The sequence below is a fragment of the Bombus affinis genome, chromosome 14 (genome assembly GCF_024516045.1).
Source record: "Bombus affinis isolate iyBomAffi1 chromosome 14, iyBomAffi1.2, whole genome shotgun sequence".
NCBI classification, from domain to species: domain Eukaryota; kingdom Metazoa; phylum Arthropoda; class Insecta; order Hymenoptera; family Apidae; genus Bombus; species Bombus affinis.
The window spans coordinates 1,169,469-1,179,764 of record NC_066357.1 but is presented as its reverse complement, the minus strand read 5'-3'; the positions used below and the strand labels follow the sequence as shown (position 1 = coordinate 1,179,764).

The following is a 10,296-nucleotide window of genomic DNA, read 5'->3' as shown; positions in this document are numbered from 1 at the left end:
TCCACCTTCGAGATTCACCGGGTATTCAGAAACTTCAGCACTTTTAGGATTTATCGTCTCTGGATGGTTGTTCGAACGATCCGAGGGTTTTTTTTTTTTTTTTAATGGCACCAAAAGATCGTTCTAAGGGTAGCACAAGGACGTTATTGGATCCTCTGTTGACTACCCTCGTTACCAATACTCGCGCCACAGTCAGCGGTAAATGTGTCAGGAATGCTCTCCTTAGGTTATCGGTCGCAGGTGGCAAGCGATTTCACCCGATTTCCTGGCCTTCTTGAATATTTATGGCAGCGCAAGGTCAAACTCTGCTTGGACCGCAGCCATCCGGATGGCTGTCCCCTAAATTTAAGTCGAATAGGGTGTCGCAAATGTATCTGGGTTAGGGTGCTGTTCTACATTCACTGTGGTCACTTTTCTGTCCTCGAACTTCCGTCGATGGAGCCTAGTTTAGTCGGACGACGGTCGTAATTTTGCAAAATTGAATTTCATCAAGGACGTACTTGATTATCGTGAGATAGTTTACCGTTAAATATATTTTTTAAATTTACTCGACGTCTACGTGATACGACGTTGTCTTCAAAAGTATCACTTGGCGTTTTATCGCCAGTCAACATAGTTCCACGCCAATTTCCATTTAAAACGATCAACACTCGTCGGTTGCTCTACTTACTTAAACATTTACGAGCTGATACTTCCACTATTTGTGGATTGTGCTATTTCGTACATTACCTTGTATCTCGTGCATGTATAATTTTCTTTCTTCCATTTTTCTGTCGATGGATCTTTCTCGTTAATAAGCAACCGAATAGATTCTCACTTCGAATCATTCTACTCTACGGCCATTCTGCTTCCTCTATTAAGATTTTCCTACTCAAAGTCGATCGAGCGAAATGTCTCCCTGGTGATTTTTTCACGTCGACAGCTCGCGCCATGGCACTTGGAAACGGTGAAGCGCGTCTAGGCGCGAAGGATGATCGACGGGTCGCGGAGAATATAAGGGAAGAGACATGCCAGGGAGGGTGGATTCTCCTCGGCGCCGCCCCAGGGTCCATTGACAAATTTGCCAGCGGGCAAAAAGCCTGCTTGATATGCATCCCTCGTTCGGTCCATCGGCCATGCAAGGCTGAGCTGAGGTTCGCGTGTGCGTGACGTACGTCGTGCGTCAGCTCTCCTTTTCGCCGCGTTTACGTGAAATATTCCGCGCTTCTTCGATCCATCCCCGAGACATAGTCAAGTTTTTTAACGAGTCTCCTCCCTTTATTCCGCTACGATTTCCCTTCAAGGTCGTGCTGTCGATCGATCATTTGGAGAGGGACATTGTATCGCCGATTGTACGATCCATGCGCGGTACCGTTAACTGTGAATCAGTCAACGATAAATAATAAATAAGTACAACAGGTGTACAGCCGTTATCAGAATTTTTTTAATGTTTATCGCCTAACCTAACGCTTGAAATCAATAACGTTTTATCTATCTGATCGATGTCGATAATAAGAATTTCTTTACACATATGACGCGGCGACAAAGTATTTACTTCCTATATATGACACGATTTTATACATCATTTTAATCATTGTATACATACGTATCTTTTTTTAAAATTCAACGAATCATAAACATTACATATAGATTTATTAGCGATCAATTAATCGTAAAGAACTGCTTTGCTTCTGCATTTCAAATTAATATCGCAACGAGATTCGAGGTTCCATCGAGTGCCACCTTTGTGTTCGTTCCTTTCAACGGGATACTCAAGGAACTTTTTATTAACTCGCCGAAGAATCGCACACGACGACTAATAAGCCGAACACGATCGATCCTTGTGCCGATCGGACCTCGTTTCCCCGGGAAATGCACTCGTTAATCTGCCAAGCGAACTAGACGGATTAAACTGTAGCGAGAGACACAGAGGGGTTGGAAAATTTAAGATGGTCGTCACGCTGGCCTGGAAACTCGTTGCCCTAGCTACCTCGTCCGCGCTGTTTACGCGCTATTCCGACCCTTGTCTCGAGGATCGCTAATTGGTTATCGACCCCGGCACAGCTAGATTCCCCGTGGGCTACGATCGTCTCTATTCGAATTCGTTCCGGCAGTCACCGGGACGAATACCTTCAAACGCCGCCCTCTTATTATTTGACTTTTTCTAGGACCAGGGCAATTTCATCGATCCTGTCGACTTCGTTTCTATTCCAATAATTACTGCTGGAAACTAATTTACGTGGAATGATGTAAAGGAGGACTTGTAGCTGAACGTCGCGCGCGTTTCAGAGGAAAGTGTCGAATAGAAGTTGAAGTTGAGAGAAGTTGAACCGTTTCGCTATAGAAGATGGTTCACTGGACGAGTTGGATGTTACTTCTGGCTATCAATTACAGTTTTACAGACTGTCAACGTGGGAGAACTCCCGTCTGGAGGAACCAGTCCGTTGGAAAACTCGCATTTCCCTTCTGGGTGAAATCCGTTAACTCATGAAAAGTTTCGGGATAAAACTTCCGCAGTTCTTGGGAACACGGTGCCCGGACTTCTGTTCGTTTCTTACGGAAATATTATATTTCAGGAAAATCCAAATATTAGGTTGTTACGCGTTACGAATATTTTTGTTGTCTCAATTTTGTTAATCTTTTCTTTCGCATTGAACATTTCCATTTTTTTAAACGTATCATCGTGTATCGTCTTTTACGTCGTTGTCAAATCGTTAGACAAATCTAAGAAACGGGCTGAATTTTCGAAGGATCTTCCACCGGGAAATAGAATTTCCCGCGACTCTCTTCGACTTTAATACCACTTGCACTTTCCCCTTGGTTGCCACTGGCTCTCCCCTTTAGCCCCATTACTTCCTCCTCTCGTTAGCCGTGTGTATCGAGTTTTCGCTCGACGTTTTCCATCGAACACTCGAGGCAACCCCCGTGCCATGGGGGTTGTTGTCAGTCGAGTGCCACAAGGCTGGAACACGCGAGCTCCCACTCGAAGCTCGGACAATGCAATGCCTGGTTCGATTTTGCCTCGAGCCTTTCCTCTCGGCGTTTCTTTCAGTGCACTCGTCCTCCTTGTTACTTTCGTTTGAAAAGGGAACCATCGAAGACATCGCTGGTTTATGAGCCAAGGGAGCGACTGTATTATTTATCAAGGAAAAGTGAGTCTCCGCGAACGATTCCTGGAATCGTGGCCCGATTCAATGATTCAACGAGGCCTCTTCTCCCTTCCATTTCGCTAAGGGGGGACAGGAATGTTTGTTGAATCGTGTTTGTCAAGGCTCGACAAGGTGGATAGAATCGTCGGAGGGATTGCTTGGCCTACGCTTGCACCTTAAATCGAGGGTTTTCTGTATCCGTATGTGAAGTCTCAAAACGTTTGGTACAACGCAAAATAGCACAACATTTTTAGAGGATCTTATACGTTTTTCTAAACCACTGTATACTTTTTGGTGTTTTGAATTCACCGAAGGAAGAGCGATGTTTCTTTTGACGAAATTGTCTATTATTCGTCGAAGGTTGAATAGTTAGTTTAGTCGTCGAACGACTTTCTAAGCGATTTAAATCCAAGCCACCCGTCGATGAAGTGCGAAGTTTCGACAACGAAAGGGAGAGTTTCTCTTGGAAAGTGGCTTTAGACTGCAGGGTGGAGGAAGAAGGGAGAGGTTGGAGAGTAGAGGTCGAAATTAGATTTGGCACGAGGCGGCAGCGTTTCGTTCGGGGCAACCCTAACGCGTGCAGAAACATCTTCAAAGCGGTTCGAATTTCATCGTTTCGGGCGAGAGCTCGTCTCTCACCTTGAACAACCTTCGCTGAGTGGAAGCGCATTGTGTAACTGGTAATTGTAGTTTGTCCAAGCAATCCATTTTGCCTTCTATCTTCTTTTTCGGGGTCGATCCCACGATGTATCCCTGGTTACTCTCATCCATTTCATCCCTCATCCGACTTTCGTTCTTTCCGTTCTTTCAGATAACTCGCGTGCACTTAACTTCAAAGTGCGTGATTCGAAAGATTAAAATTCGTTGAAAGGATATCGATAGAAGTTTAATTTCCTGATGTACCTATTATAGTAATAGAATTAATAATAAGGATAAGAGATATAATCCGAAGCATTTGATGTACAATTATGTATACTACCGACGAATGTAAAGAAGAAGACATATATTTCTAGCACATAAAGCGATAATAAGATCGTCTTTATCCATGTTAGCGCAAAAGTAAAATTATATTTACAGTGAAACTTACCAACGCGTGGTTTTAATAAAAAGATCCTCTTCTTTTATAAAATATACGAGGACCTCTGTATTACTTACATGTATAAGAAAATTAACTCCGATAGCGAGTAACCATATCGCTCCGAATACGTCAAGATTACACACTGTCCCTTTCTCAGCGAAGCAAAAAGGGAAAGAACAGAGGGAAGAATTAAGAACCGACACGGTTTGGCGAAAAAGGGCGAGCCTGCCGGAAGCCAATGCCACGTGTTGGAAATTGATTAAAAAAGCTGGTCCATCGGCGATCGGCCCGTTCCCGTGGGACGTCTCTTTTGTAGCAGCAAACCGAAAATTCGATTGAACGTCGCCGTTGGTTTGGTTAGACGCGCCCCTTGTCCCTTTCTCGGTCTTCAGCATCAAAGACAGAACAGAGCCCTGTTGGCCTTCCCGTTGCTGACCGTGTCCCCCTCTTTCAATGTTCGTCTATTTGATCTTTCTTCCTTACCCCGAGTCGAGTGCTTCTTTTACGATCGGACGGCACCTATCGAAACATGTAAATGCGATTTAGAATCCCTTTAGCCTCGTTCCACGCCCGTCTCCTCTTCCTCCTCGCTCTCTCTATTCACACAGCCCTCTTTGCCATTCAACTTGTACGCTTTCTTCCCGATCTAACTGGCTCGTTATAGAGGGATTATGCCGATAACATATTCAGCCCGGAGAATAAACGCGAGGATGATCGACGGACCAACCGATAAAGCGTTACGGCTGTCTGTCTGCTAGCATCTCGTTGACACAGCCACTTTATTTGTTCCCGTTCCCTGGGAGGGACACCGAGATGTCACGTATTACCGTCGATGATCCACCGATATCTTCTTTTTGTCACGAATTGACCGTGCTCGATGCACGCAAGTGAAGCACATGTAAGGTCGTGGTTACAGTGTGTTTTCTCACAAAGTGTTGGTCTGACAAACGAAATCCGAATATCTGAATATCGAAATGCATGTACAGTATGACTGGTGAAAGTAATTTGAACTTGTCCCTTTGAACAATTATCATAGAAAATTTATACGAATATATTGCGCGCATTGTTTTTCTTCCTCTGATATAATTATTCTTGCTTATTTAATTATTACTATCCTCTGCAGCGTCTGTTCTTTCTCTTCTCTCTGTAACTGAGGTGATGCGAACGCAATGTTTATTCCATTCTTTTGAAACATTATTGTTTCACCGATGTTCATATTATTGACTAAAGTCAGCGTCAGTGTACAGAAAACGCTCGACGATGGTTGACTACCGTTAATATCGAGAGGATCAAACAAAGTAAAGTTTCTATAAATGTTCAAATACTTTCGCTAGACACTGTTACGTCGTAAGAATTTAGAAAGCGGAGTCGTATAAACGACAGCGTATTTCGTGGAATTTTCTGGAGTCGCGCCCAGACGCTTTAAAAGAGAAACTCTTCTTTTTTCATAAGAAACGCTGATGAAATATTAAAAAAACACAACCGCAACATATTTTCCTGGTCGCAGCGATCCGCGTAACACAGTTTGAAAGGGTCTTAACAAATTTCCCGCGTTTGCCCCGTGTTCCCGAAGGCGTCGTTCCTTCTGCGAGAATGATCCACCCTTATAAATTTCGCAACGTTTTATTCTCTCCTCGATCTCGCCCCGCTCCTCGTTTCAGTGCGGATTTTTACGACATACCCCGCCCACGACCCGATTCCAACGGAAACATGTAAATACTTATGACGAACGTCGTGTATAGACGATTTCGTTTGACGACGCGTCGTTTCGCGACACACTGTGCCCTTTTCCTGCATAGCCACCCCCTGTAAGGGGGTGCAAAGATACGAGTTTCATGGCGGCTAGTTTTACGACAGCTCTTTAGAGATATTTCACTCGCCCCTTCTTCCTTTCCATTCTCCCCTTATTCTTCCAAGTAAACGGTCTGTTTCCTTCGTTGTTTAAAATAACCATTCCCTTTCTTTTATTTTTCCCTAACAGTATGTTGAGAATTCGCTAATAATGTTCGTATTTCTTAGTTGCAGTGAATACATCGATCATGACAGATAAACGGCGTTGAATTCCTACCAAAATGTATGTGCTTTGAACTATAGGTACTCGACCGATCGTGTGTTTAAATTCGTTACATTCCCTGATCTATTATCCATTCGGTATCTCAGCGCAGATTTGTCGTCACAAATGAGTTACGAAGCAAAGAGGATGTTAAAAAATCGTAGAAACGTATCAGAACACTGATCGTTCCACTTTTATCACCCACTCGAACACTTAGGATTGTTCGAGTCGTGTCGGACCATTTCAGCTCTTTAAAGTTTTCCAACAGCTATAATTTCGAGCGTTACGCGAATTGGGAAGTTTCCGTAGATCCTGAACATGATTCGAAACGTCTGGAGCCCATCACTGGTTCTTTGCTTCCGGCAGGGATGGGCTACAAATTTTTATGTCGACTCCCTCGCACGCGATATCGTTCCGCTTGCGCGGACGCTCGATTGTTTTTGATCGTTAAACAACGAACGTGTTCGTTCGCTCGTAAACTTGCTCGTTGTTGCTAACTTTCATCGAGGAATTTGAAGAATCCGCGGAAGATCGATAATATCGTTAATATCAAAAAGTATCGACGATACGTTACTGATCCACTGTGTGCCATCGATACCCAACAAATGCGATATTAATCCTTTTATTTTCAAACTGATTATCTTTTAAGTATTTATTCACTAATTTTTTAGCACAATAACACGAACTTCTTCACGATGATGCACGTGCCACGTCATCTGTTAGACTGTCTCTGCACTGTTAATTTTGAGTATATTGAATCGTATCTTTTAACGAATGCACTCAAATCGAGTTCCTTGAAATGTACCTTTTATCTATCCGTAAATTTTATCGATACACGATGCACCACACAGTGTGGAATAACTCAAGTTTCTTCGAGCTTGCAGCTTACTTGCAGATGCAACGGAAACTTTTATCTCTGTCTTTTAAACAGTTTCGCGCTAAGGATAGATTACTAAAATACAAAGAAGAAGAAGAAGATTCTCGAGCAAGTTTTATCGCGTTCCATAAAGCAGAGACTGTTCTGAGAAGATCAGAAAGAGTCGAATGGGCCGCGATTCGTCTCCGGGAATGGACCCCTTGAAATCCACGCTCTCCCATTGATATTCCCATCGTTTCTTTGTTCTTCGTGCGGGATCAGCGAAATCTCGGGATGGTTTATCGCGCGTAACGTTGTCGTGACTTTGACGAACGAAAACTCGAGCCTTCCACTTCGAAAAAGGTATAACCTATCGAGGGTTGCCGTTTAACGATCCTAGTTAACGATCGCAGAAAAATAAAAAAGAGGTAGATGGTCCATTTTCGGTTTGTCAATGCCTTTTCCCTTTTACAAACCCTCCGCCGTTTCTTATCTTCCCCAGAGCTGTCGCTGCGACATTATTTTAGAAAAATATTTTTGGTTCCTTCTGCATTTTTACTTTTCCACAGATAAAGTTAACTAAGTTGAACGCGTTAATTTCATTGGTCAGTCTTCGTCCGCTTCTTAAAGGGAATGCCGTGTTGCAGTGCGAGTGGTTGGAGGGAGAAGCTCTCCTTGACGTGTAATATAGGGTTGCTCCAGGGTCAAATGATGAATAATGCAGAGTAAAATATGTAACATCGCCAAAGGGCGAGCGGGTGAATAACGGCTGCTTGAAATACACGCAACGACCACGGTGACTGGCCAAAGAGATGGCTCGATGGAATCCACGTCTCGAAGGTTTCTATCAGTTGTTTCTAGAAGATTCTGGTTTGCTGAAAAGAAAGCAAAAAATTTGGAATTCCGTTCCGGAAGCCTGAGTTAGATTCAAAGGATTTTTTACGACCGCCACACAATCGTTTCTCGTTTTATAAAAGTTGCATGAGACAGCACGGTGGAAGAGTGGAATTTCAAATTCTGTGATTATGCAGCCGGTGGCTGTAAGGGTGTCGTTACTGCCCTTCGAGAGGCAGGCACCAGGGGGTGGCGATTCGCCTTCAGGGCAAAAATCCATTCTGAAATCGGTTATTATTCGGGGGATATCGGTTCGAACTTCGCTGTGATTAATAGGCTATGCATATTTTCACGCTATTACGGGGAGGCCGCTCGAGTCTCGTTAATTGCCGCGGGTGACACGGATTTTCGATTGTTGCAACATTTGTAAAACCAGATTAAGGATCGAGGTGAGCGTTAACGCTCGTAGATACCCTTTACGAGCATATTACACGCGTTATACGAGACGATGGATATTTTTCATAATCTTTGAAGCTTAGTTATTCACATTTATTCAAGCTTTCGCGAGCGTCCTAATAGCTCTGAAGAGGGTCGTAACTGGGCGACGTAGCCGAAGGCCAGTGGCCAGTTCGAGGGTTCAGGATCGATTATTATTCGTGTTCGTTTGCGTTGATTAATGGGCGACGCCTCTCGCTTGAAACAGCTGAAGCGGATTCAGAGTAAGCAGCGAGAGAAAGGGCAAGAGGACGGAACATGGTACCGAACGGAAGTCCTGAGAGCTATCGCGTTGTGAGACAGTTTGCTGGCAGTCCCGTGCCACCAAGACATTGAATTAATCGTCATTAGGCGTCCCGGGTCGACTGACTGCGGTGTCAGCCGTAGAACGGTGCTGCTGCCACCCTCTTGTCATTAATAATGCTCCCCTCTCGCGAGAGACACCCGATCTGAAACGTACCTTCGACTCCATCGACTTTTGAAGACTTTTAATCCGCCGCCGTTTGATTTTCATTCGCTCTTTCTGTGAGATCTTCAACGGGGGAGTGAATTTGAGAATCGAACCAAAGTCAAAGTTGTGATTGGCTTCGATTCCAACCGACCAGAGTTGCTGCCGATGAAGCTTGGTCCCTAAAGATTGCTGGAAACGTGGAAGATCAATCGTGATCATACTCCTTTGTGTCTTTTTTCTTCTTCGATTCGTCTCTGTCGTCATTCTTTTTACGATTCGTTCGTTCATCCGAATATCAGAAAGTTCTGTGATCTTTCTGCATTCTTTCACGCATCTCTGATTCTGACCATTGAAAGTTCCCCGCTAAGAGGACATTTTAATTCGTCGTTGGCTGGTAACCTTATATAGTCTTTACGACTATAATTGGGAACTATCTCGGGGATGGAGGCACGTCAAAATCGCGCAGAAGCGTCGTTACGCGCATAACTTCGACGATTATTAATATCACGTAATTATTATTACAATCGTTGGCTTTTCTCTGCACCAATTTCGTGGAGAAGGGTGAGCCCTCGTCGGGATCCGAGTATTTAATGAAGCAACCCTTATATGGGTCGTTCCCAGGGGGAGAAAGGTCTTGCCGTTTCCATCGTTATTACGGCGCAGACTGACGTCACTGTTTATACAATTACGTTTCGTTCTCCAGAGATACAAGCCTCTGGTTGACTAGGTAAACTGATCGAGCTCGTCGTCTCGGATCGGCTTGTTTTATTTGTGCGTTAATGATTCTTCCAGAGATTTCGCGAATAAATGATAGTTGCGTTCGACTCTTCGAATTCTAATTTTGCACGTCTTTGATAATCAATGACATTCTATTCGATAATTTTCGATATTATAATTGTAAAAAGTTGCATTTTAGACAGATGTATTTTTTATTAATACGTTCGCTGTCATCGTTGCTTGGAATAAAATGTCCGCAAAAATCAGGAGAAATATCTATATCTTGTTGGTGAGTGTGCAACCGAGCAGTCGTGGCCGAGTGGTTAAGGCGTCTGACTAGAAATCAGATTCCCTCTGGGAGCGTAGGTTCGAGTCCTACCGACTGCGATTAATAACTTGCACAAGAAATTTTTTTTTCTTTTATATACATAGAATCAAACGCGACAACGTTCGTTTATGTTAAATACGTATCACCGTAGTTCCGTTGAGACTCGCGATTGCGATGCAAAGGAATACCGTACCGGGTATTCACTCTGGATAACTCTGCTGCGATCAGAGCGGAGGAAGGCGAGAAAAAGATTTTTAATGTTCAAACTTTGCACCGATTTTAGAGATTTTCCAATGATAGGAAACTACGATTCAAAAATAACTAGTAGTTCCATACTTTTTCATTTTACATCGAAA

The 10,296-nt window shown here is 43.6% G+C and overlaps 1 non-coding gene across 1 annotated transcript; it reads left to right on the top strand.

Moving 5' to 3' along the window:
• Positions 1-9,917: 9,917 nt before the first annotated feature.
• Positions 9,918-9,999, top strand: Trnas-aga (transfer RNA serine (anticodon AGA)). Its single transcript has one exon. It is a non-coding gene; the product is annotated as a tRNA-Ser (tRNA).
• Positions 10,000-10,296: the final 297 nt, after the last annotated feature.